The 25,042-nt window shown below is 40.9% G+C and overlaps 1 protein-coding gene across 3 annotated transcripts in view; it reads left to right on the forward strand.

The window, feature by feature from the left end:
• The window catches only part of ASTN2 (astrotactin 2), a 939,506-nt gene that overhangs the window by 433,506 nt on the left and 480,958 nt on the right, over window positions 1–25,042 (forward strand). The gene's annotated exons all lie outside the window — the stretch shown is intronic.

Raw genomic sequence — 25,042 nt, forward strand, 5'->3', positions numbered from 1 at the left:
CTTGTATTGCACATTGGTCCAGTCATCTTTCCTATGCAAAGGAAAAACTGCAGGAGCCAATAAGCAAGATAAAGTCTGCGAGCACAGATATTGAGTGTTTTCCATTTCTCCAAAAACACAACTCATAAATTAGTTTTATTAGTCTTCAAAGTAAAGGTCTACTTATTAAAGTCATTTATTTGTGCAGAACACACAGGTTTGGACCCACTGAACTGACATGTCTATTTGTGATTCCGTACTTCTCGTGTTGGTGACCTTTAACAGAAAGTATACTTTTGACCAAGCTATTCCGCTGACATTTTCTTTTGTACAAACTGTTCCAAAAAAGCCTTCAACAAGTAAGTCTTTTCTTTAGTCCCTCAGCTATGGCACCCTAATACATTTTAAGATATTTAACATATTTAGTTTAATTTTTTCTTATTACATTTTTAGATTTTCCTTTTTTTTGTACAATTAATTATGTGACTTTCACTCCTCACATTTTAACGTCTTTAAACTTACCACATTGTTTTCTTTACATATGAAAAAAATGCATCTGAAGGGTTCGATTCTCAGATGGAGGACAAAAGAGTGTCCTGTTAGGCGTCTGTCACCGCTTTCATATAAAGGGTTGTCCCCTACTTGGACAACCTCTTTTTAAACTAAATGTTCTGCCCCTATAAAACAATAAAGCCTATGCTCACCTCCCATGCTGGCTCCATTCTAGCGGTGTCAGCACTTGTGGTCATGGCACTGTGATGTGATGACAGTGCTGGCATCACTGTCTCCACCTTCGGGCAAACTGAACATATAGAGGACGCCCATGATCAGCTCCAGCACTGGCTTCCTCTTCAGGTACTAAAAATCTCAAATGTGGACTCATCAGACCACAGTACAGATTTCCACTGATCCAATGTCTAATTCTTGTTTCGCTAAGCACAAACAAGTCTCTTCTTTCTTGTGGTTCACTGAACTGGCTTCTTGGCAACAGTTTGGCCATAAAGACTCCTCTGGATAGATAAAGTTGACCTTTGTTTGTAATTTGATGTCTTTGCATAATTTATGAGGGCTGTTAATTGACCGAATATTAGGGCTAGCGGAACGCACCAAATAATTAGAAAGATATAGTAAGGTGCGTTCGCAGCCCGGGGTCCACCGTGCAGAGATGGAACCTGCTGCTAAGTAAAGACGGACTATAGGGCGGTACAATATGGATTTACACACGGGCTAACTTCACCCAGTATGAAGAAAGCGAACCCTGTTGCGTCACAGGGCCGCGGTACCGCACAAAGAGCGCAAGCAAGGAATCACAGAACTCTACCCCTAGACTCGGGATTAGAGTACAACTAGACCTCTTGCGCTCAACACCGCAACTGGGGTGTCAGCGTAACTGAAATAATAATTTAGATGCACGGGAGTGCTTGCGGTGCCGCTCTGGTGGACGCCACTAACCACCCAGGCTTGGGTAAGGAAAGAACCGTGAAAGCGCACGGCGCCACACTGGCGGTCATAGCAATCTGATGCTGTATTGTGTGTCACGTGCTGATGGCTAAGTCAAGCGCTAGATAGCAATCATCCACCTTACACGAGCAGTCATACACAAGGGAGGGGATAATTAATGAACGACTTTCACACATCAACACACACACGTTTACAAGTGTTCACTAACGCATGGTCGTGTGGCCATGCAAACCTTTTATAGCTGCAGCAAGTACAGGACCTTCCCAGAAGGACCAATGGGAGGCTGCCACAGAAGTTGAGCACCTTCAGGACCTTCCTAGAGGACCAATGGGATTTGCTGCAGTATCTAAGCATGTGACCCTTGATCTACAACGAGAGATCTTGCCCTGGGCATGCTCAGAAGGGGAAAAGCAGGACTTGGTCCCAAAAACATCTGCTCGCTGCTGCCCAGTACTGGCTACAATGGAAGAAGCTGGAAAGGCAGCAGTAACCCTTTGCACAGTCAGACTGAGCAAGATGTAGGGACCGATGTCTTTGCTGAGCAGACTCCACTGTGGCTGGAGAAGAATGGGAGACCGCAGTGGAGATGGTTCAAGATTCCCCCTGTGCAGAGGCGGGAACTCGACACCTCACACCGGGCAATTTGATTCTCCAACTCAGTACGAGTATGCAGATACCAAGCATGTATAATTTTTTTCTTATTTAGGTGATGAAAAAAAATTGGAAATTTGTAAAAAAAAATGTATGCAAATTGTCTCGTCAAAGAGAAAGAGGACTAGAACTCTAGTGCCACCTACAGGAAGTAGCAATCCTACAAGTCACTATCGACCCTTTAATGAGCCTTGCAATATGACTTAGGATAAAAGCTAATGGCATGTCACTGTCCATAATGAGAAACCTTACCCCTTATATCCCATTCTTAGCCTCTCACCTAACCAAATCAGGTCTCATACTTTGCACTGATGAGGGGCTATACCTCCAAACACTGTGTCTGCAAATTGAAATTCTGATTTGACTTTTAGCCCAAGTCATATTGCAAGGCTTGTTAAAGGGTCTATAATAACTTGTAGGATTGCTACTTCCAATAGGTGGTGCTAGAGTTCAAATCTTCTTCCTTTCTGAAGAGACAATTTGAATATTTAAACTCCCAGAGGTGCATACAAGGCATTTAAGTCTCCTCATACTGGTGTGCTAAACACTCTCCATAAGGAGAAAACCTACCCAATTAACAAAAATAATAATTTCACTTTAGTTGCCATTTTCCACGGACCCATAACATTTTTATTTTTTGGAATCTGGAGCTGCATGAGGGCTTTTTTTGTGCCACCTGAGCTGATATTTTCAATTGTACCATTTTGGGGTAAATACAATGTTTTGATCACCTCTTTTTGCATTTTATTGCAACGTTGTAGCGGCCTTAAAACCTTCTGGCCTTTGATTTTTTTCCTCGTTTTGCCATTTACTACTCAGATTTATTTAATTGAAAATTTGATTGATCTGAGTTTACAAATGCAGCGATACCAAATCTGTGTTTTTTGGTTTTATTTTTAATGTGGGTGATTTGAACTTTTGTGTTTTATTATTAATTCATGTTTTAAAAACCTTTTTTTTTTTACTTTTCACTGTATTTCATAGCTTGATGACGTTATCGTCTGATCGCTTGCTCAATACATAGTAGTCATAAGCATTGCTATGCATAGCTATAATCATGATCTTCTATGAATGCCAGCTACAAGTTGCTTTCACAGGAGATTCATAATGACAGGCACTGAGAGTCACCAGCTCACCGCCGGCTGTTATAACTACTCATCCCCACAATTACGTCAATGGCGCACCGATGGCAGGAGGAATGATGTGTTCACTGCTGCCGCATATTAAATGCCGCTGTCAGAGATTGACAGCGGCATTTAACTGATTAACAGCCATGGGTGGATGTTAAAGGCACATGATGGGTGATTAAATCAGCCATCATGTGTGGGGAAAGAAGCGAGCCCACATCAAAGGCAAAGGGCCAACATAGGACATACCAGTATGTCATATGTCAAAAATGGTTTAAAGAAGAGTACTTTTAGGAGCCTAAGATCTAACACATCCAGTATTCTAGTTTGTTTCACGCATGTGTCTTTACTCTTTTTTCCATTTGCGTTCTTTCAGCGTGTTGTGCTGTTGTCTTCTGTCTGAATGTACAATATACGCATTCCAATAAAAACAGGTAAAACCATTGCTTAAATAGGGCTCTTACTGGATATGTTGGGAGTTTTTTCTTGGCATATAAGTTAAATGGAGTAAAAAAAGTGAGGAGTTCAGGACCTTTATAGAGTGACAGTACCCATGCTCAACCACCGATCTGTACAATTTCAGTCCATCATGGGCAGCTTGGTGGTTCTGAGGTTAGCACTGTTGCTTTGCAGCACTGGAATCCTGTGGTCAAATCCCACTAAAGACCACATCTGTAAGGAATTTGTATGCTTTCCCAGTGTTTGCATGGGTTTCCTCCTCTATATCAAGAAGTAAAATAAATAAAATGTTCATGCTGCCAGCGAGAGCCAGGTGGTCCTGGGGTCTCAGGATGATGTGACCTTCAGTAGTCACCCATCAATATTATCTTTGCTATGGATGGGTGATAACTGTTCTAAATGTTCAGTGGAATACGTCCCTAACTGGAATACTTCCCTAACTACTGCATTTGGAGACATAGACAAACCTGTTACTTGCACTTATTAAATGTAATCCAAGCAGCAAATTTACATCCCTGCCTTGATTTACATGTTTTATATCTTATTTTGTCAAGGATTTCACAATATTATCATTCCAAATTCACGGATCTTATTTGGAAAGCTTCTAATAATTGTTTGTATAATGTTGATGTTTAGTGATTTATCGCCATCGTCACCAAGCCTACTTATACAGTACAAATCTGGAATATAAATCATGTATTTCTGTTCTGAATACCTAACGTGACACTCTTAAAGCCCAGATAGGGAGATATTTCCAAATAACTCATTGCTTTTTATTACTAGCTGCTTATTTCTATGCTTATTCCTACTGATGTCACTGAGTTTCTATTTTATAGCTACTAAAAAATTAAATTGACCTAAAGGTTAAAGAACTTGTACATCCTTATTTAGGGGCCAGATGAAAATGGGGATGAGGAATTTGATTTTTGCTGCCCTGGTCTGTCGACCAGTTTTCTGTGGGAGCTGGTCTTCACTTCTGCATCCGGCTGGTCTTCACTTCTACATCCGGCTGGTCTTTTCTTCTGCATCCTCAGCTTGGTATCTCAGGCACCTCCGGTGCTTACAAGACTTACAACACTTTATGACTCCATGAGGTGGTATGACACATGTCTTGACAACGCATCACACCTAGTGGCAAAATTCCATGTAAAATCCAAACTTTGCAAGACCAAGTAATCATCAGAGCCATCAAAGTTTCCAAGTGTAGCAGTGAAGTCCAGCTTCCATACAGGCCTTGACTAGACCCCAGACCAGGGCAGTATAAATCGAATTGCTTACCTCTATATGTTGGTATATGAAGCAGAAAGCGGGTTTCAAAGAGGAAAAGAGAACAGAGAAAGCAGCAGTGTAGAATTACCGTAGTGATTCAATATTTTTACCCATCTCAGATCTCTCTACCTGTTTTTTTGCTTAGCCTTACCAGTGTATAGTATTAGTTAGAATCTTGCTTGAATTTTTGTTGTATTTTTGCACCACTATTTGCTAAAAAAAAAAATTGTTGACATTACTTATTTAATGACTAACCTTATTTCACTGGTTTGAGCCTCATAGAAACATATAGGATTTGTTGAGCATAGACTATGGTCACCTCCTGGTTTCAGTTCTCAACTACTGACATCTACTATTAAGATCCCTCAGATTTGCATCTTATTTATCTGAATTATTGAAATCAAGAATACTGTTACAAATTATGCTATTTGTGCTATAATAAAAAATATAACAAAAACTTGGTCGAACAAGAATAAAATCTATAGTGAATTAAGCATTTTCCTGTTTGGCAGCTTTCAGTTGTTTTCTAATGGTTCAAATAGTATTTTTCATTACTTTATTCAAAAAATATACCTGGTAGAAAGATTTTAAATCAATGGGGGATAGAAAAAATATAATGAATCTCTTATAGGTCCTGAAAAATGTGGAAGCCAGCTTGAACAAAGCAAATATAATTAGAGAAAAGTAAAGTTCAGGGTCTGTACCGAACACCTACTGTTCAGGCATGGACCCCGAACATAATCTTCACCAGGAATCTTGTGTTACAGTTCGGGTTTGCACCCAAACACCTGGTGTTTCTCAAGCTGTCATGTGCATGATAGCGCGGCAAACACTGTCTCTGCCGCTGTGTGTTTATTTACAATACAACTACAGTATAGGATTAGTAATAAATAGGTGCCTTATAGACACCTCTCCATAAGTAATCCGTGGGCTTGATGTCACGGGACAATACAAAGGTGACATCTACCCCACAAATATGAACCCGACTTGCTGCCACTACAGGGCAAGTGGGAAGAGTTTAGCAAAGCGCCAGAATTGGCGCATCTTATCTAACTGGTAGTGAGTCAATATCCATAGCCTCTTACCAGCCTGAGAATATCAGTCCCCAGCTGTCTGCTTTAGCTTGGCTAGTTGTCATGCCTTTTTTTGTTTAAATTGTTTGTTTAGCGCACAAGCGCCGGCTGATAATACTCCCATCAGTCATTGCCTGCTCTCACTGTTAATAGAGACAGCAGGCTTAGGCTGATGGGAGCAGTAGTCCTATAAGCCAACGCCAGTGAGCGCAGGTTAACTTTTTACCTCCAATCACAGTTGTGGGTTCATACATTTGTCAGTGTGGGAATCACCACTTTCTGACCCGCGGTGATGATTTTACTGCCAATCAGTACTGCACATGACAGCACGGCAAACACTGGATGTTCGGGCCCCCCATTCAAGTGAATGGGGTCCGGGTCCGGTTACTGTTTTGGTACTTGAACCCTAAATTTTTTTAACTGTTCAGCCAAACCTGCCAGACCTGAACATCCAGGGGTCCACCCATCTGTAAATATAATCAATGTTTTTAACAATATACAAAAATTAAATACAAAAAAAAGCAAATTATTTATTTTAATATCAAAAAGGCATATCCATAACTAAAACCGTTCAATTTATGGCACTATATTAGCTAGTCATCAGTGGGAATGTATTCACGCTATAATTTTTCTCACAGCTGCAAAAATAAAGAACACTTTCCATTAGTGTACTAGTCTATTTTTCACCCATTTTCGGTGAGTGTGTCTGCTTTTACCTTCTCTGTGTCATCCATTTTTGTTGTGCATAAAAAATATATTGATGTTTCCTAAACTTCTATCAGTTAGTAGAAAACCGGATGGTGGAAAGTAGGTGAGAAAGTGCACCCATGCTGAAGAGATCAATTCTTTCTGTAAAACAGACTGCAGTAGGACATGTTTTTTATGTAGATCATCAGTCAGCAAGAAAAATAGCTGACATGTAAATTGTCCCATTGAGTATAATGATTTAGTGTGCTATCAGAGAAGAAAGCAGAGACTGGTGTGTGAATTAGGCGTAAGTCATAATGGACACAAAGCAATATTTTAAAGTGAGTCTATTAGCATAAAATGAGTGTTCATGCCAAGCGCAGCTGCACACTGTACCCATGGTATAACCAAACAGTTCTGTCACACATCTGTCACAGGTATCCCAGGCTCCACTTTCTTCCCCTGGTCTGCTGCCCTCTGTTGTGCTCCACATTGACTTTTGCAGGTTGTCTGGAGGGGATCAATGACATCATCTTTCTAGACCAGCGATTCTCAGCTCCAGTCCACAAAACACACCAACAAGTGACGTTTTCAGGATTTCCTTAGTATTGCACAGGAGATAATTTAATCAACTGCTCAAGCATTAATTCCATCACCTATGCAATACTATGGAAATCCTGAAAACATCGTCTGTTGATGGGTCTTGAGAACTGGAGTTGAGGAACAATGCTCTACACCTACAGTATATAAGGCTCATTGAGACACTCATCTATGTCTTGGGATTGAGACTCTAGTCTTCCATATTTGGTTTGCTAAATTACTTGCTGTGGTTTCAGCTTGTATTCAACTCTGCTGGATTCCTGTCAATTCATCTTGCTGCTCCTGACATTCATGTGTGTGCCAAGTCCTTGCTACCCACATGCCTTCTTGGTTGGTGCATCAACATTCGGGATCAATATGCCTACCCAGACCAGGGGTTTAGAGAATCCACCTCATCTTATGAAGCTAACAAGTTCAGTGCACCTTCACATATGGAAAACAAGTAGGTAGGAAAATTCAATGAAGTGTTTGTCCTCACCAAGGGTGCACCCCAAGCGACTGTACTTGGTTTGAACAGTCATTTTGTGCTGACAGACTCCCTTTCTGCTAAAGTTCTATTTTATAATTGTTTTAATGGCATTACTTGACTAGGTATGAGTATTGTCTAAGCTTTAGTACTTTAATTTTTGTTATTAAAATGTCAATTTTGATTACCAACTGTAACCTTGACCATGTTCTAGAGCATATGCTCTTCAAGGACAATGGATTACAGGAAATACAATATCACTTCTAGTTGTTGCAAACATTGACACATTGTGTGGGAGCTTCATTTACTGAAGGAAATTTTGGCTGTGGAAAAAGTTACGAACGGAATATTGATGGTTGATCTCAAGAATCTTCTACAACAGCATCAACCTTTGTGTTTCCGACTGAGCAATTTATCATGCAGCTACGAAATATCACAGAGAAAAGGTGACCTCAATACAACTAAACGCTTTTTTTGTGCATTTATTGACTTAAATATTCTGAAATTTTGCTTGCTGGCTATCACTTAAAGTAAAAGGAGGCTAAAAGCTCAAGAAATGTGTTTATTGCAATAATGTGAAAATTAACATGGAATTATTTGCAGCTCTAACAAAATGTAAATTGCTTAAGATTTCAAAACAGTTTAAGTCATGTTTGATACCTCGTTAGTATTATTGCATCTTTTGATATGAACCTTTAACATACCAAGCTTAATTAGGGAACTCTCTATTATAGAAGTGTAAAAAGAAGCAATCAGCTCACCTGACCGGGTGCACGGCAAGACACTCGAGAATTAGCAATAGTCCAAACAATAGCCAACAGTCACATCTTCTTAAAAGAATTGCTTTATTGATCCAGTAGTAAAAAGGTACAAAAAATGGTTCAACACAACAGCACAAAATTAAAAAGACAGAAAAGAGATTTCCACTGTGCTCCCAATGCAACATGTTTCAGACCTTCATGGGCCTTTGTCAAGCATGGCTTGATATAGAACCATGTAGGTCTAAAACATGTTGCCTGGGAGCGCAGTGTAATTCTCTTTTCTGTCTTTTTAATTTTTGTGCTGTTGTGTTGAACCATTTTTTGCATTTTTTGGATCAATACAGCAATTCTTTTAAGGAGATGTGAGTGTTGACTATTGTTTGATCGCTCTATTATACAATACTATAAAAAAGTACATAATCCTATAACTCGACCGAAATAAGAAAATTAAGTTTATTTACAACTTGAACATTTGTGCTTTTAAAATGGTAAGTATAGATTTATAGACAGATGATTGTATGTTAAAGGGAACCTGTTTAATTAAGTGTCATGTCTGATCTGTGGGATACATGTTACAGAGCTGGAGAAGCTGAGCAAATTGACATATAGCTTGGTGGTAAAGAGGTTTAGTTTAGCTAACTTGTATTTTATGCATTCAGATCTCTTGTCTATGGCATTGGGAGTCAAATGGGTCGCCCTATTCCATGATGTCATGGGCAGGGCAGGACGTTAATCAGGGTGGGGGTGGGAGTGGCTCATAAATGGAGAAAGAAGCAAATTTCTCAGGAAACATATTACAGAGTTTATCATATTTCTTTGCGCTGTTATGCAAAGTTTTTTTAAACAGAAGTGACAATTTAATCATCCGAACCTTAGCATAGAGCAATAGAAGAAGGTGACTTGGTCTGATCATTTTCATTTTCTCTTATATCATGCTGACAGCCTTGTTTGTACGTGTTGCTTATCTAGCGAAAAAATGGCACCAGGCTGCACAATGCTAAGGGGTCTTTGGATATTTTTACACATACTACCTAGCTAAACATTGCTACGGATAGATATGAGCGGATCGCTTTGTGCAGCCAAGGTCCTTGGTCCAGGTCAGTGCTTGCTGTCCGTGGACAGAAGCTGTGCAAACTTTCTGAGCTTCCGGGTTCCCCAGTATGGTGTTTGATTTGCCAGCCTGGCGTGATATCATCTGTATGGTAGGCGGCACACAGGTGACATCTCGCTAGGCCAGCTAACCATAAGCCAATCCTGGGATCCTGGAGGGTAAGGAGGTTCCATAGCTCTGTCCATAGACATAGAGCGCTAGCCTGGACCATGGACGCGGGTGCACAAAGCGATCCGCTCATCTCTAATTGCAGACCGTGGTAGCGGTATTCCCTAATAATACCAGTCATTTTCAGCAGAATATTGCAAAAATTGTTCCGGATTAGTTAGAGGAACAAGAAAAGAATGGTGCAAGGTACTCATAAATATGTTATTCAGTATAAACACTATTCTTTTCAATGTTTTCATGCCAGAAAATAGTTATAATTATATTGATAAATCTGAACAAATGTATAATCTAAAATGTAATGAGAAATGTTATGAATGACAAAGCAGAATGCTAAAACCTAATAAGACCCGTATTCCAAAACAGTAAAGTCCATTATGAGCCGCAATAACTTTTTGGAGAAATGACTTTTGAAATCGTTATTACTTCGAAGACGACCACAATAGTTATAACTAAGTTCTACCTGCCATTGCCCAGTGCATCTTGAACAAAAGTATATGGGGTTTACTGTAATGGCAAATTAGGCTGCAGAGCGCTCGGCATTAATGAGATCAGACTGACACTGTTTCATTCCGATCCTCTCGAGGAGGCAGAAAGCTGAAATGATCAACTCCATCTAACAAACATTTGGAAAAACAGCAAATGGAAGCACATTGCTTAGCACCTAAATGTGCGAAAACTGTGACCTTGACTGCATGCCATGTGTCATCCTTGCATTCCTCTGGATGTGAAACCCTCCTGATAGGGATCTGATGACTAGTTGGTTGTCACTATAATCTACAGTCTGCACACAGGAGTGATGGCACAGCTTCCGGGTTCTTCTAGTCCTAGTGAGGAAAAGTAAAATTATCTGCCTACAACGATGCATTTCAATTGAGTGTCATGGATCAATATATTAATGAATCCATATCTCCTAAAAGGCTGCAAATCCAAAACCTATTATATCATATCAATAAAGATGAACAAATATATTCAAATGGAATAAAATTCTACTCGAGCTTTGCAAAAATTCTCATTCATCAAAATGTGGATTTTTGTAATTTGTGGATTCAGCAAAATGAGGGCCATCAAAAGGTTAAAAAAATAATAAAATCTTTGTACTCACTTTAACCTCTCCGGCCTATTAGTTTCTCACTATCACCTGTCCAGTCCTTGCTGTACCTGCTAATAGAGACCATTTACACTGAAATCCAGGAATTTTAGTGCAAGTGATGGTGATTAAAAGATGCAGCAAAGACCATAAGCTGACAGTGAGGAGCGGAGGGTCCGGAGAAGTTAGCGGTAGGGCGAGAATAAGGATTTTTTTTTTTACTTCTTACTTTTTTTATGCACACTCTGCTGAGCTACACACACACAAAGACACACACACTTTGAACTACCTTCAGGCATGTGACTGATCACATAACCGGAAAGATCCTTCAGCTAGCTAGAGTCTGCAGCATCCAGATATGGTGTTGTCTGGAGGAGAACTGCATAGTCTTCTCAGTGATTGGGAAGGAAGCTGGATCACAGGAAGCTGCCTTTAACTTATAAGAGCCACATACTTTTTAGCAAGATTTTTTCTTGCTAAAAAGCGTGCCCTATAGTCTTAAAAGTACGATCTATAAATAACCACAATAACTCCTGTTAGGACTGGCGGAACATACCAAATAATTACAGTAGAGAGGATATGAGGTGCGTTCTCAGTCCGGGGTCCACCGTGCAGAAAGGACACCTGCTGCTCAGTAATGGCGCACTAGATGGCAGTATAATGTGGATACACACACGGGCTAGCTTCACCTGGTATGAAGGAAACGAACCTTGTTGTGTCACAGGGCCGTGGTACCGCACAGAGAGCGCAAGTAAAGAATCACAGAACTCTGTCCCAAGACACGGGGAAAGAGTTCCTCTAGACCTCTTACGCTCGACACTGCTACTGTGGTATCAGGGACAGAACTGAACTAATAATTTATCGCACAAGAGTGCGTACAACGCTGCTCTGGTGGACGCCACTAACCACCCTAACCAGGGCCAGGAATGTGCACTAAGCGCACGGCGCCGCACTTGTGGTTGCTGCTGAGAGACGCTGAATTGTGTCCTGGATGTGCAGAGTAGCACTGACTGGCGCTAGGTAGCTTCGACCATTCGCGAGCATCCATTGACAGGCATACATCTACACACACAGTTTACACTAGCACATGGCCAAGCGGCCATGCAAACCTCTGGGACCTTCCTGATGGTCCAATAGGAGCTGCAACAGGACCTGAGCATGTGACCCCCGACCTCCAATGGGAGGTCGTCCCGTGTGCATGCTCAGTATGGGAAAAGCAGGACTTAGTTCCAGAAAGGCTACTGATCAGTTCTGGCTACAAAGGCAGAGCCTGGAAAGGCAGCAGTAACCATTCGCACAGTATCAGCTCGAGCCTGACGCTGGGATCGATGTCTCTGCTGAGCAGGTTCCACTGCGGCTGGAGGAGAATGGGAGACTGCAGCAGACATGGCTCAAGATTCCCTCTGTGCAGCGGCGGGAACTCGACACCTAACAACTCCAGCATTCAAAGACATTTTGGACAATTGTACCTCCAAAATTTTTGGGAACGGTTTGTGAGAGCCCCTTTTCTATTTCAGCATGGATGTATCCCACTGCAAAAGCGAGGTCCTTAAAGACGAGGTTGATGTGGAAAAGCATGAATGTTCACAGAGAGTCCTGACTGCAGCCTTTTTAATGAACTTGAAAGGCAGTTGTGAGTCCGGCCCTCTCGTCCAAAATTATTGTCAGACCTCACAAATGATCTTCTGGATGAATGCGTAAAAAGTCCCACAGACACCTCCAAAATCTTGCATAAAACCTACTCAAAAGAGTGTGAGTACAGTTATAGCTGCAAAGGATTCACCATCTCCATATTAATGCCCATGGATTTAGAATGCGATATCTCAACCCATTCACCCCCGAGCGATATTCCCTTTTCACTTTTGCTTTTTCCTTCCCTTCTCCCAAGACTCATAACTTATTTATATTTTTCCATGCACATAATCTTATGAGGGCTTGTTTTTTTGTGGGCAAGTTCTACTTTTGAATTACATAACTTATTTTATCATGTGATGCCCTGGGAAGCGGGAAAAAATTCTAAGTGTGTTGAAATTGAAAAGGAGTGCAATTTCACAATTGTTATTTTGTTTTTGTCTTTTACCATGTTCACTATATAATAAAACTGACCAGGTGATGAGATATAATTCTCCATGTCAGTACGAATATGCAGATACCAAACATATGTATATATTTTTATTGAAATAGTAAAATAAAAAATAGGAAGTTTGAAAAAAAAAACAATTGTGCTGGTGTTGCCATTTTCTGTGACTTGTGATGCTTCAGTCTTCAGGAAATACAGGTGTTTCTCACAAAATTTAAATATCATCAAAAAGTTAATTTATTTCAGTTCTTCAATACAAAAAGTGAAGCTCACATATTATATAGAGTAATTACAAACAGAGTGATCTATTTCACGTGTTTATTTCTGGCTTACAGCCAATGAAAACCCAAAAGTTATCATCTCAGTAAATTAGAATACTTTATAATACCAGCTTGAAAAATGATTTTAAAATCTGAAATGTTGGCCTCCTGAAATGTATGTTCAGTAAATGCTCTCAGTACTTGGTTGGGCTCCTTTTGCATCAATTACTGCATCAATGCTTCGTGGCATGAAGGCGATCAGCCTGTGGCACTGCTGAGGGGTTATGGAAGCCCAGGTTGCTTTGATAGCAGCCTTCAGCTCGTCTGTATTGTTGGGTCTGATGTCTCATCTTCCTCTTGACAATACTCCATAGATTCTATATGTGGTTAAGGTTAGGTGAGTTTGCTGCAAATCAAGCACAGTGGTGCTGTTGTTTGTAAACCAGATATTGGTACTTTTGGCAGTGTGGACAGGTGCCAAGTCCTGCTGGAGAATGAAATTTCCATCTCCAAAAAGCTTGTCCTTAGAAGGAAGCATGAAGTGCTCTAAAATTTCCTGGTAGACGGCTGCACTGATTTTGGTCTTGAAAAAACACAGTGGACCTATACCAGCAGATGACATAGCTCCCCAAAACCATCACTGATTGTGGAAACTTCACACTAGACCTCCAGCAGCTTGGATTGTGGCCTCTCCACTCTTCCTCCAGACTCTGGGACCTTGATTTCCAAATAAAATGCACAATTTACTTTCATCTGAAATCAACACCTTGGACCACTGAGCAACAGTCCAGTTCTTTTTCTGCTTGGCCCAGGTAAGACACTTCTGGTGTTGTCTATTGGTCATGAGTGGCTTGACACAAGGAATGTGACACTTGTAGCCCATGTCCTGGATACATCTGTGTGTGGTGGCCCTTGACACAATGACTCCAGCAGCAGTCCATGCCGTGTGACTCTCCCCCAAATTTTTGAATGGCCTTTTCTTAACAATTCTTTCAAGGCTGCGGTTATCCCGGTGGCTTGTGCACCTTTTTCCACCACACTTTTTCCTCCCATTCAACTTTCCATTAATATGCTTGGATACAGCAGTCTGTGAACAGCCGGCTTCTTTAGCAATGACCTTTTGTGGCTTACCCTCCTTGTGGAGTGTGTCAATGACTGCCTTCTGGACATCTGTCAAGTCAGCAGTCTTCACCATGATTGTGGAGCTACTGAAACAGACTAAGGGACCTTTATAGATGCTTAGGAAGCCTTTGCAGGTGTTTTTCGTTAATTATTCTAATTTACTGAGATAATGACTTTTGGGTTTTCATTGGCTGTAAGCCATAATCATCAACATTAACAGAAATAAACACGTGAAATAGATCACTCTGTTTGTAATGACTCTATAGAATATATGAGTTTCACTTTTTGTACTGAACAGCTGAAATAAATTAACTTTTTGATGACATTACAATTTTGTGAGAAGCACTTGTAGAACTGTGTGAGGGCTTATTTTTTGCTCCCCTAGCTGACGCTGTTATGCCATTTACCAATCTGATCAATTTACTTTTTTCTTTTTTAATTATTTATTTTTAATGGGGCAAAAGGGACAAACTTTTGCGTTTTTTTAATTTTTTTATATATATAAAAACATTTTTTCTCACTTTTTACTGTATCTGTTAATCCCCTTTGGGGACTTGAAGCTGCAATCAACTGATCACTATGTTATACATAGTTGGGCTTCAGCACTGCTATGTATAGGGAAAATCACTGTCTCCCAAGAACACCAGCTAAACGTTGACATTCTCAGAGGAATCGTCATGATAAGCACAGGGGTCTTCAAGAGACCTCTGTGGTCACCAATTGGTGCTCTTCGACCACATCACGGGCATGTGGAATAACTCACTTCCATGTCAGTGCATGTAAATGCCGCTGTTAGAGATTGATAGTGGCATTTAACAGACCAATAGTAGCAGGCGGAGCTCCAGCTGTTAAAGGCGCATGATGGCTGATTAAATCAGCCATCATCTGACATTTGACGTAAATGTGTTAATTTGCAAGTGTATCAACTAGTGATGAGCCAATATTCTCATTACTCGAGATTTCCCGAGCACTCTCGGGGGTCCTCTGAGTATTTTTTAGTGCTCGGAGATTTAGTTTTCAGCGCCGCAGCTGAATGATTTACATCTGTTAACCAGCATAAGTACATATGGGGGTTGCCTGGTTGCTAAGGAATCCCCACCTGTAATCAAGCTGGCTAAGAGATGTAAATCATTCAGCTGCGGCAAAAAAAACTGAAGGTACCTTCACACGAAGCGACGCTGCAGCGATAGCGACAACGATGCCGATCGCTGCAGCGTCGCTGTTTGATCTCTGGAGAGCTGTCACACAGACCGCTCTCCAGCGACCAACGATGCCGAGGTCCCCGGGTAACCTGGGTAAACATCGGGTTGCTAAGCGCAGGGCCGCGCTTAGTAACCCGATGTTTACCCTGGTTACCAGCGTAAAATGTAAAAAAACCAAACACTACATACTCACCTGCGCGTCCCCCGGCGTCCGCTTCCTGCACTGACTGACTGACTGAGCGCCGGCAGTAGCAGGGCACAGCGGTTACGTCACCAGTGTGCTGTGCTTTCACTTTCACTTTGCGGCGCTCAGTCAGTGTGGGAAGCAGACGGCGGGGGTTGCGAATGTAAGTATGTACTGTTTGTTTTTTTTACATTTTACACTGGTAACCAGGGTAAACATCGGGTTACTAAGCGCGGCCCTGTGCTTAGTAACCCGATGTTTACCCTGGTTACCAGTGTAAAATATCGCTGGTATCGTTGCTTTTGCTGTCAAACACAACGATACACGGCGATCGGACGACCAAATAAAGTTCTGAACTTTATTCAGCGACCAGCGACATCACAGCAGGATCCTGATCGCTGCTGCCTGTCAAACTAAACGATATCGCTAGCCAGGACGCTGCAACGTCACGGATCGCTAGCAATATCGTTACAAAGTCGTTTCGTGTGAAGGTACCTTTAATCTCTGAGCACTAAAAAATACCCGGAGGAGAGAAATCTCGAGTAACGAGTATATTCGCTCATCACTAGTATCAACACTTTGATTCACATAGTGTATATATAGAGTAAAAAAGTGAAACATTTTCGATTTTTGTACCACAGTGAAGCCCAATATGTACTTCACAAATAAAAAATAAAATACTTATCCAAAATTTAATAAAACATATACCATAAGTAATTGTTTCATAGCCATCTAAATAACTTTCATCTTACAAGGGTTAAGAATAAAAGAAAGATTCTATAGTAATAATGTGAAATAGCTTTTTTTATGAATTGTTTAACAAAACAAAATAAATTAGTTTGAGAGTAAAGGTAAAATACAGTAGAAAAAAAAAAGTGCTGTGCCAACTGGATGCTTTGGGCAACAGGGGCAGCCTTGATAAATGATGTCTGGTGTATTCCTTTTTTTCCTTATTTCCTTGGGATAGATTACCACGCACCATTTAGAATCTTTTGTTTTGTTTTTTTTCTTTGTCATAGTTTGCTAAAAATGCAAAAAATAAATGTTTCTTTACAGTATTTAATAAATAGAAATTTTAAAATCACTACACACAATTGACCACATTTATTAACCCCTTTCTGCCATCAGATGGAATAGTACATCCGATGGCAGAACCCCGGCTTTGATGCGGAATCACCGCCAAAGCATTTTGAACAGCTGAAATGTGCCCGCAATAGGTGCGGGCAGAATCGCGATCCGCCCGTGCCTATTAACTAGTTAATTGCCGCTGTCAAACTCTGACAGCGGCTCTTAATGACCACTTCTGGCCATCAATGCGCGCCCAGTGACCCCCGTCACGTGATCTGGGATCATTGGCGCATTGGCATGACAACCAGAGGTCTCCTGGAGACCTCTATGGTTGTTGATGCTGGATTGCTGTGAGCGTCACCCTGTGGACGGCGCTCATAGCAATGCTGTAATTCTGCTACATAGGGGTGATCTGAGCATCGCCTCTATGTAGCAGAACCGATCAGGCTATGCCAGGGCCGCGCTTAGTAACCCGATATTTACCCTGGTTACCATTGTAAAAGAAAAAAAAACCACTAAATGCTCACCTTCTGACGTCTGTCACGTCCCCCGGTGTCCGCACTGCTGCTCAGAGCTTCCTGCACTGAATGTGTCAGTGCCGGCCGTAAAGCAAAGCACAGCGGTGACGTCACTGCTGTGCTTTAGGGCCGGCACTTACACAGTGCAGGGAAGCGGACGCCGGGGGACACGACAGGCACCGGAATGTAAGTATGTAGTGTTTGTTTTTTTTACATTTACACTGGTAACCAGGGTAAACATTGGGTTACTAAGCGCGGCCCTGCCCTTAGTAACCCGATGTTTACCCTGGTTACCCGGGGACTTCGGCATCGTTGGTCGCTGGAGAGCTGTCTGTGTGACAGCTCTCCAGCGACCACACAACGACGAAACAGCAACTCTGCAGCGATCGGCATCGTTGTCTATATTGCAGCAGCGTCGCTTAATGTGACGGTACCTTAACACAGTACAACAGAACTGAGCTTCATCTCATTACAAACACATTTGCAGCAGCAGGTATCCACACATAGTGCGTCAGCATCCAGCACTGTGAGAGTACAACTTTACATGTGTTTGTTATGAGATAAAGTTTCGTTCTGCTGTACTGTGTTGATTATAATATCACATAGCTCTGCAGTGAGATCAGGAGAGCGGACTGTCAGTCATTACACGTCTCACACTGCTAACATCACCTTTCATTTAAAATGAGCTCTAGAGACAGATTCTCAGAGAGATCTGTGTCCGGCCCATAGATCCTAACAGCTCATTTACATATTAAGAAAATTGTGGACTTCTCCAGAATAAGACATGGCATCACAAATATCAAAGTATCATTTTGTTCAACTTCCTATGGCCCGCATTCTCATATAGATGGCTTAAGAGGGTTGATCCTGTAGACAGATTCACTTTAAATTGACCTAAACCAAACCAGCCCATTGTAGCACATCCCTATGTTCCTGATTTATTAGTAATGACAGTTATGAACTATTTTTATATTTTTTAATATCTCTACATGCTGATATCTTTGCACTAAAATGTAATTTCTATTATTAACCCCTTAACCATCAGAGGTATTCTTGATTTTACATTTTCATTTTTTGCTCCCCTTTTTCCCAGAGACAAAACATTTTTAGTTTTTGGTCAATATGGCCATGTGAGGACATGTTTTTTTGCAGGATGAGCTGTACTTTTGAACAAAACTATTGGTTTTAACATACGTTGTACTGGAAAATGGGAAAGAAATTCCAAGTGCTGGGAAATTACAAAAAAAGAGATCCCACAGTTGTTTTTTTTTTTTTTTTACCATATTCCATTAATGCTAAAACTGACCTGCCATTATGATTCTTCAGGTCGTTACAAGTTCATAGACACCAAACATGTCTAGGTTCTTTTTTACTGAAGTGGTGAAAAAAAAATTCTAAAGTCTGTTTAAAAAGAATTGTGCCATTTTCTGATACCTGTAGCGTCTTCATTTTTTGTGACCTCGGCTTGGTTGAGGGCTTATTATTTGTGCCCTGAGCTGGCGTTTTTATTCATACCATTTTGGTGCAGATACAATCTTTTGATCACCTGTTATTGCATTTTAATGCAATGTTGCGGCGTCCAGAAAAACGTACTTCTGGTGTTTTTACTTTTTTTCTCATTACACCGTTTAATGATTGGGTAATTCTAAACGCGACAATACCAAATATTTGTATTTTAGTTTTTTTATTGTTTTATTTGAATGGGTCGAAAGGGGGGTGTTTGAACTTTTATATTTTTTATTTTTTAAATATTTTTAAAAACATTTTTTTTTTAACTTTTTGCATGCTTCAATAGTCTCCATGGGACACTAGAAGCTGCACTTGTCCGATCGGCTCTGCTACATACAGGCGATAATCAGATCGCCTGTATGTAGCACAAATGCTCACTTGCTATGAGGGCTGACCACTGGGCGGTGCTCATAGCCATCCAGCAATGACAACCATATAGGTCTGCTGGAGACCTCTGGTTGTCATGTCAATTGATCAATGACCCACAATCACTTGACGGGGTCACCGAAAGATGGGTTTAGTGGCGCACTTCCAGTAAGAGCGAGTTAAATGCCACCGTTAGAGATTGACAGCGGCATTTAACTAGTTAACAGCTGTGGGTGGATCACGATTCCACCTGCGGCTGTTAGAGGCACATGTCAGCCAGAAAAGACGTGGGCTTAGTGTCGGAGCCCAAGGGAGGGAGTCCAACATCGGAATACTATTACGCCCAATGTCGGAAAGGGGTTAAACATTCTAACATTCTATTTTGTTTTAAATACAACGTTTCTCCAATTTTTCTTTAACTTTAAATAGTATCTTATGGGTCCTGGAACATAGTAAGTTTTTAATTCTTAACCAGAAGATTAATATAAAGTTAGTTTCACAAAGCAGTTTTTTTTCTCAAATGCGAAAATGTGTCCATTTTTTTTTCAAGGAGCTGCACCCATGTTTTGTCATATTTTACTTATGAAAAAAAAACATTGGCTTGCATTAGCGAGCTTGATCCACAACAAAGATCAAAGAAGGACATTTCTCCATTTTTCCAGATTTCTTATTTGCAGTCATTTGATAGGAACTTTTGTTTGCTTCCAGTGGATAACAAACCATCCTGATCACACGACAGACGCACGGGGTTTAGCTTTTTAAATCGTTAAAAGTTTTCTTCCACACAATGTAAATTCTTTATCACAAGCTTTGTGATGTTTTGTTGTCTTTAATGCAGTTTTTCAGGATTCAGCGGATGCAGAGGAGAAAACTCGCTCCGTGACATTTTCAAAAATGTCAAACCACTTTTATTGATCTGTACGCAAATTAAAAAAAATTGCACAAGATACAAAACCAATAAAGATTACTCCAAAAGTGCAAAAGAAATGTACCCAGTCAAATATGGATCATTTTATGTGTCAATCTCGACTTGGAAGAATTGACATTAAGTGATCATTCGGATGAATTATTGATCAGCATCAACACTTATACTGTTATATGAATTCTTCATAGTAACAGTTTAAAGAGACCTAGCAGTTGTTATAGGAGGAGAGAAGCTGGGTCACCAGATGATTTTAGAGTTGATAAAAAATCACTTGGAACATCAAATCCTACTTGTTAATTCAATGGTTGCCCACTTTCAGGAAAGCCTTCTTTTTAATCAGAACCCTGTTGTCTCACGCTAATGGAAAAAAATATCTAATTCTGGACTGCCCACAGACTGCAGTATAGACATTTGGGCAATCCATGGCCAGTATTTTCATGTAGGAGGCTAAAATTCCCCCGTAACTAGGGCTAATTTAAAAGCCCCAGTTACAGGGAAATCGCAATAAAAAATAGTTTTTGTATGTTAAATTGCCCCCAAAGATCTTCTAAAAAATAATGGGAGAAAATGTATGTGATACAGGCGAAACAAATAAAAAAATAGAATAGAAAAAAGCATTAACCCCTTACCAACCCCCTCTGTACTATTACTGCAGAGGTCGGATCCCCTGCTTTGATGTGGGCTCCGGCGGTGAGTCTGCATCAAAGCCGGGACATGTCAGCTGTTTTTAACAGCTGACATGTGCCTGCAATAGCGGTGGGTGGAATTGCGATTCACCAGCCGCTATTAACTAGTTAAATGCCGCTGTCAAACGCTGACAGCGGCATTTAACTACCGCTTCCGGCCATCGGGCCGGAAATGAGCGCATCGCCGACCCCCGTCACATGATTGGAGGTCAGCAATGCGTCGGCATAGCAACTAGAGATCTCCTTGAGACCTCTATGGTTGTTGATGCCGGATTGCTGTGAGCGCCACCCTGTGGTCAGCGCTCATAGCAATGCAGTAAATATACTACATAGGGGCGATCTGACTATCGCTCCTATGCCGCAGAGCCGATCGAGCTGTGCCAGCTTCTAGTCTCCCATGGAGGCTATTGAAGCATGGCAAAAGTAAAACAAAAAAAATGTTTTAAAATTATGAAAAAAAAATATATAAAAGTTTAAATCACCCCCTTTCGCCCCATTCAAAATAAAACAATAAAAAAAAATCAAACGTACACATTTTTGGTATTGCCGTGTTCAGAATCGCCCGATCTATCAATAAAAAAAAGGATTAACCTGATTGCTAAATGGCGTAGTGAGAAAAAAATTTGAAACGCCAGAATTACGTTTTTTTTGTTGCCGCGACATTGCATTAAAATGTAATAATCGGCGATCAAAAGAACATATCTGCTACAAAATGGCATAATTAAAAACGTCAGCTCGGCATGCAAAAAATAAACCCTCAACAGGTATCGGAAAATTGCGCTTTTTTTTTTTTTTAGCAAAGTTTGGAATTTTTTTTTACCACTTAGATGAAACATAACCTAGGCAGGTTTGGTGTCTATGAACTCGTAATGACCTGGAGAATCATAAAGGCAGGTCAGTTTTAGCATTTAGTGAACCTAGCAAAAAAGCCAAACAAAAAACCAGTGTGGGATTGCACTTTTTTTGCAATTTCATCGCACTTGGAATTTTTTTCCTGTTTTCTAGGTGTACTAGAAACCAATGATGTCGTTCAAAAGTACAACTTGTCCCGCAAAAAACAAGCCCTCACATGGCCATATTGACGGAAAAATTAAAAAAAGTTATGAATCGCTCTGTGTAGTGATGTCACCATTAAAAAAATATTTCCAATATATAGAAGTAATTTCTATGAAAGGGGAATGCAATTTTTAAAAAGTTTTTAGCTATTTTTTTGTGGTTGTAAGAATAATAATAAACAAAAAAATAAAGTAAAAAACAAACATGTGTTTCCAATTTTTCATTACATTTTCCCCTAGTATCAGCAAAAATAAACATAAAAATTAAACATCAAGTAACATAAAAAAGGGCCAAAAACATATGTATATCCAAACGAGAATAGTAGAAAGCGCATGTATGATAAAACTTGAAAATATTCATGGTCAGGATTGGGATAAATGTCCCAGTCATAAACTGGCAGAAGAGGTTACCTCACTACCTCCATCAATAGGATATGTTATTAAAGTCTGATAAGTGGAAGGCCAACTACTGTGACACCCATCGAGAGCTAGGAGGCCATGAAGATTCACACCATGTTGGCTCCTGTTCCTTCTACTCAGCTTTCTTTCGAACGTCACGTGGTCAGTTATGGGCACTAACTACGCAAGAAAAGCCAACCATATCACTTTTCTAGCATCTCTGTTTTTCATACTGATTGGGAGGTCACAGAGGTTAAAATTCTATTGTCAGGATATTGATGGCATAACAAGAGAAAAGCCAATAATGTCTTTAGAAACCAGGAAGGATTAGGAATAATCAGCAGTGTGAACAAGTCCACAAATCCTTTCTGGTTTTTATTGCAATTGGTTTGATGACCTGTGGATCCGCAACAGCTGAAAAATATTCTAAAATGCACAATTCTATGGATCAGGTTAGCATAACCTGCTATTCTCAATTCTGAATGTTTATCGAATAAGACCCTATTGCAATATTTTTTCTCCAGCCTATCTACTTCAATCACACCGGCAGTACCTTGGAACAGTAATGTCTTTAGTGATACACCTTTCACAGTTTGGACATGATGTGTCAAAGATGTTTTCTTCGACCCTGTTATTGATTATGAAAATACATGCAGTGATTGATGATTTCTCCAGTGGGAAATTAAAAAGTAGGAAAACATAAAAATACAGTACTGTGCATAAGGTTTAGATGCAAGAAATGATTGAGCATCATGATTGAAGATGCTATGGCACCTGAAACAGATAGATGCTATAGCTATCCTAAGCATGGAAGTCACACAATTTATCCCGTTTTATGATTACCTGAATGAAGAAAATTTTACGTCTATGGGGCTGGAGCCTCCTTTCTTGTATTTATCTTCCTTGCTGTGGTAGAGCCGTCTCCTTCCTCTGGAGTGAATAGGAACATTTCATGGTGACCTGGATATCTCCCCTTTTCTATTCAAAAGTTTTAGGCAGGTGTGGAAAAAATGCTGCTAAGTAAAAATGCTTAAAAAAATAGAAGTATTATTGGTTTATTTTTATCATTTGTCTCAATGCAAAAAGAATGAACAAAAGATAAATCTAAATCAAATTAATATTTGATGACCACTAGTGATGGGTGAGTACTAAAATGCTCGGGTCGAGCAAATTGGAATGCTCAGGTGTTTGACCTGAGCAACAAGCCCATTGTAAGCTTATGGTAAACACAAGCATTTTTCAATACTGTGAACAGTTTTGTCAGAGTCTTATGCCACTTTTACAGACTCACAATAAAAACTAACAAAAAAAATCGGGGGGGAAATGGAGGTGCGTAATACAGTGGCCTCTGAAATGGCCAAATGGCCACTGGAGGCGGCGTATGTGCAGATTGTGATCTCAGCAACACGATCTCGTCCCGAGATCTCGGGAGGCGAGATCTTGGTGTTGAGATCTCATTCTGCGCATAAGCCAACTCCAGTGGCCATTTTCCCGGAGGCCACTGCATTGCAGCAATAGATGTGCAGGGGCTCCGGACTTTCACGAAATGTTGGCGGAGCCCCCACATCACCAAGCACCGCCGAACCTTCCGCACAAGCCTGGGATGAGAGTCAGATCATCGCCAGACCACCAAACACCTACTGTGACCCCGCCCCACCAGTGCTCCTGAACAAAACCTCCCCCCGGTAAGCTGAATTTGAATGGAAGACGGACCCCAATTTGACTCATTAATTTTTTCCCTATTTTACTTCTGAAAATTTGGGATGCATCTGTTAGGGTTGGCAGAACGCACCGAATATATATATGAGACAGTAGGTGTGTTCGCAACCCGGGGTCCACCGTGCAGGAGAGAAGCCTGCTGCTAGTAACAGGCGGTACTATATGGCGGTATAAGCGAAGACTGTTACTTCACAGATTCACTACGAAAAGAGAACGCCGTGCCCTGTTAACCTCCCTGGAGATCACAGGTACTTAATAGAGCCAACAGTGGTCATGCAGTCAGAATAGCACACAAGCAACTCCTCTCCGGTAGAGCCGGAATTCTTATGGCTATACGCCAGCCCTGAATTCAAATACACAAAACTCCTCACCGGAGGTGCTGGTATTCTAGGGGCTTATTTCAGCCAAACCCTGACCACATACAACCATGACCACACTGGTGCTGAGCCCATAACATAGGTTTGATACTAGCGCATGGCCGTGCGGCCATGCAAACCTTTTATAGTTTTAGCACTCTAGGACCTTCCTAGTGATCCAACAGGAACTGCTTCAGGACCTGCGCATGTGACCCCCGACCTCCAATAGGAGGTCTTCCCGTGGGCATGCTCAGTATGGGAAAAGCAGGACTTAGTCCCAGAAAGATCTGCTCGCTGTTGATCAGCGCTGGCTACAAAGGCAGAGCCTGGAAGAACAGTAGTAACCAGTCGCCCAGTATCAGCCTGACTCAGATGCTGGGACTGACGTTTCTGCTGAGCAGGCTCCACTGCGGCTGGAGAAGAATGGGAGACTGCAGCAGAGATGGTTCGAGATTCCCCCTGTGCAGAGGCAGGAACTCAACACCTAACAGTGTCAAATGGTCCCGTGCGTCTTATAGTCCAAAAAATACAGTATATTTATTTATTTTACTTACTTATTTAGCACCAATAATTCCCCAATACTTTACAGACATTGTCATCACTGTCCCTAAGGAAGTTCACAATCCAAATTCCCTACCGGCATGTCTTGTGGAGGGAAACCCACACAAACATGGAGAGAGCAAACAAACTCCTT

Source organism: Ranitomeya variabilis, chromosome 2, assembly GCF_051348905.1.
Source record: "Ranitomeya variabilis isolate aRanVar5 chromosome 2, aRanVar5.hap1, whole genome shotgun sequence".
NCBI lineage: Eukaryota > Metazoa > Chordata > Amphibia > Anura > Dendrobatidae > Ranitomeya > Ranitomeya variabilis.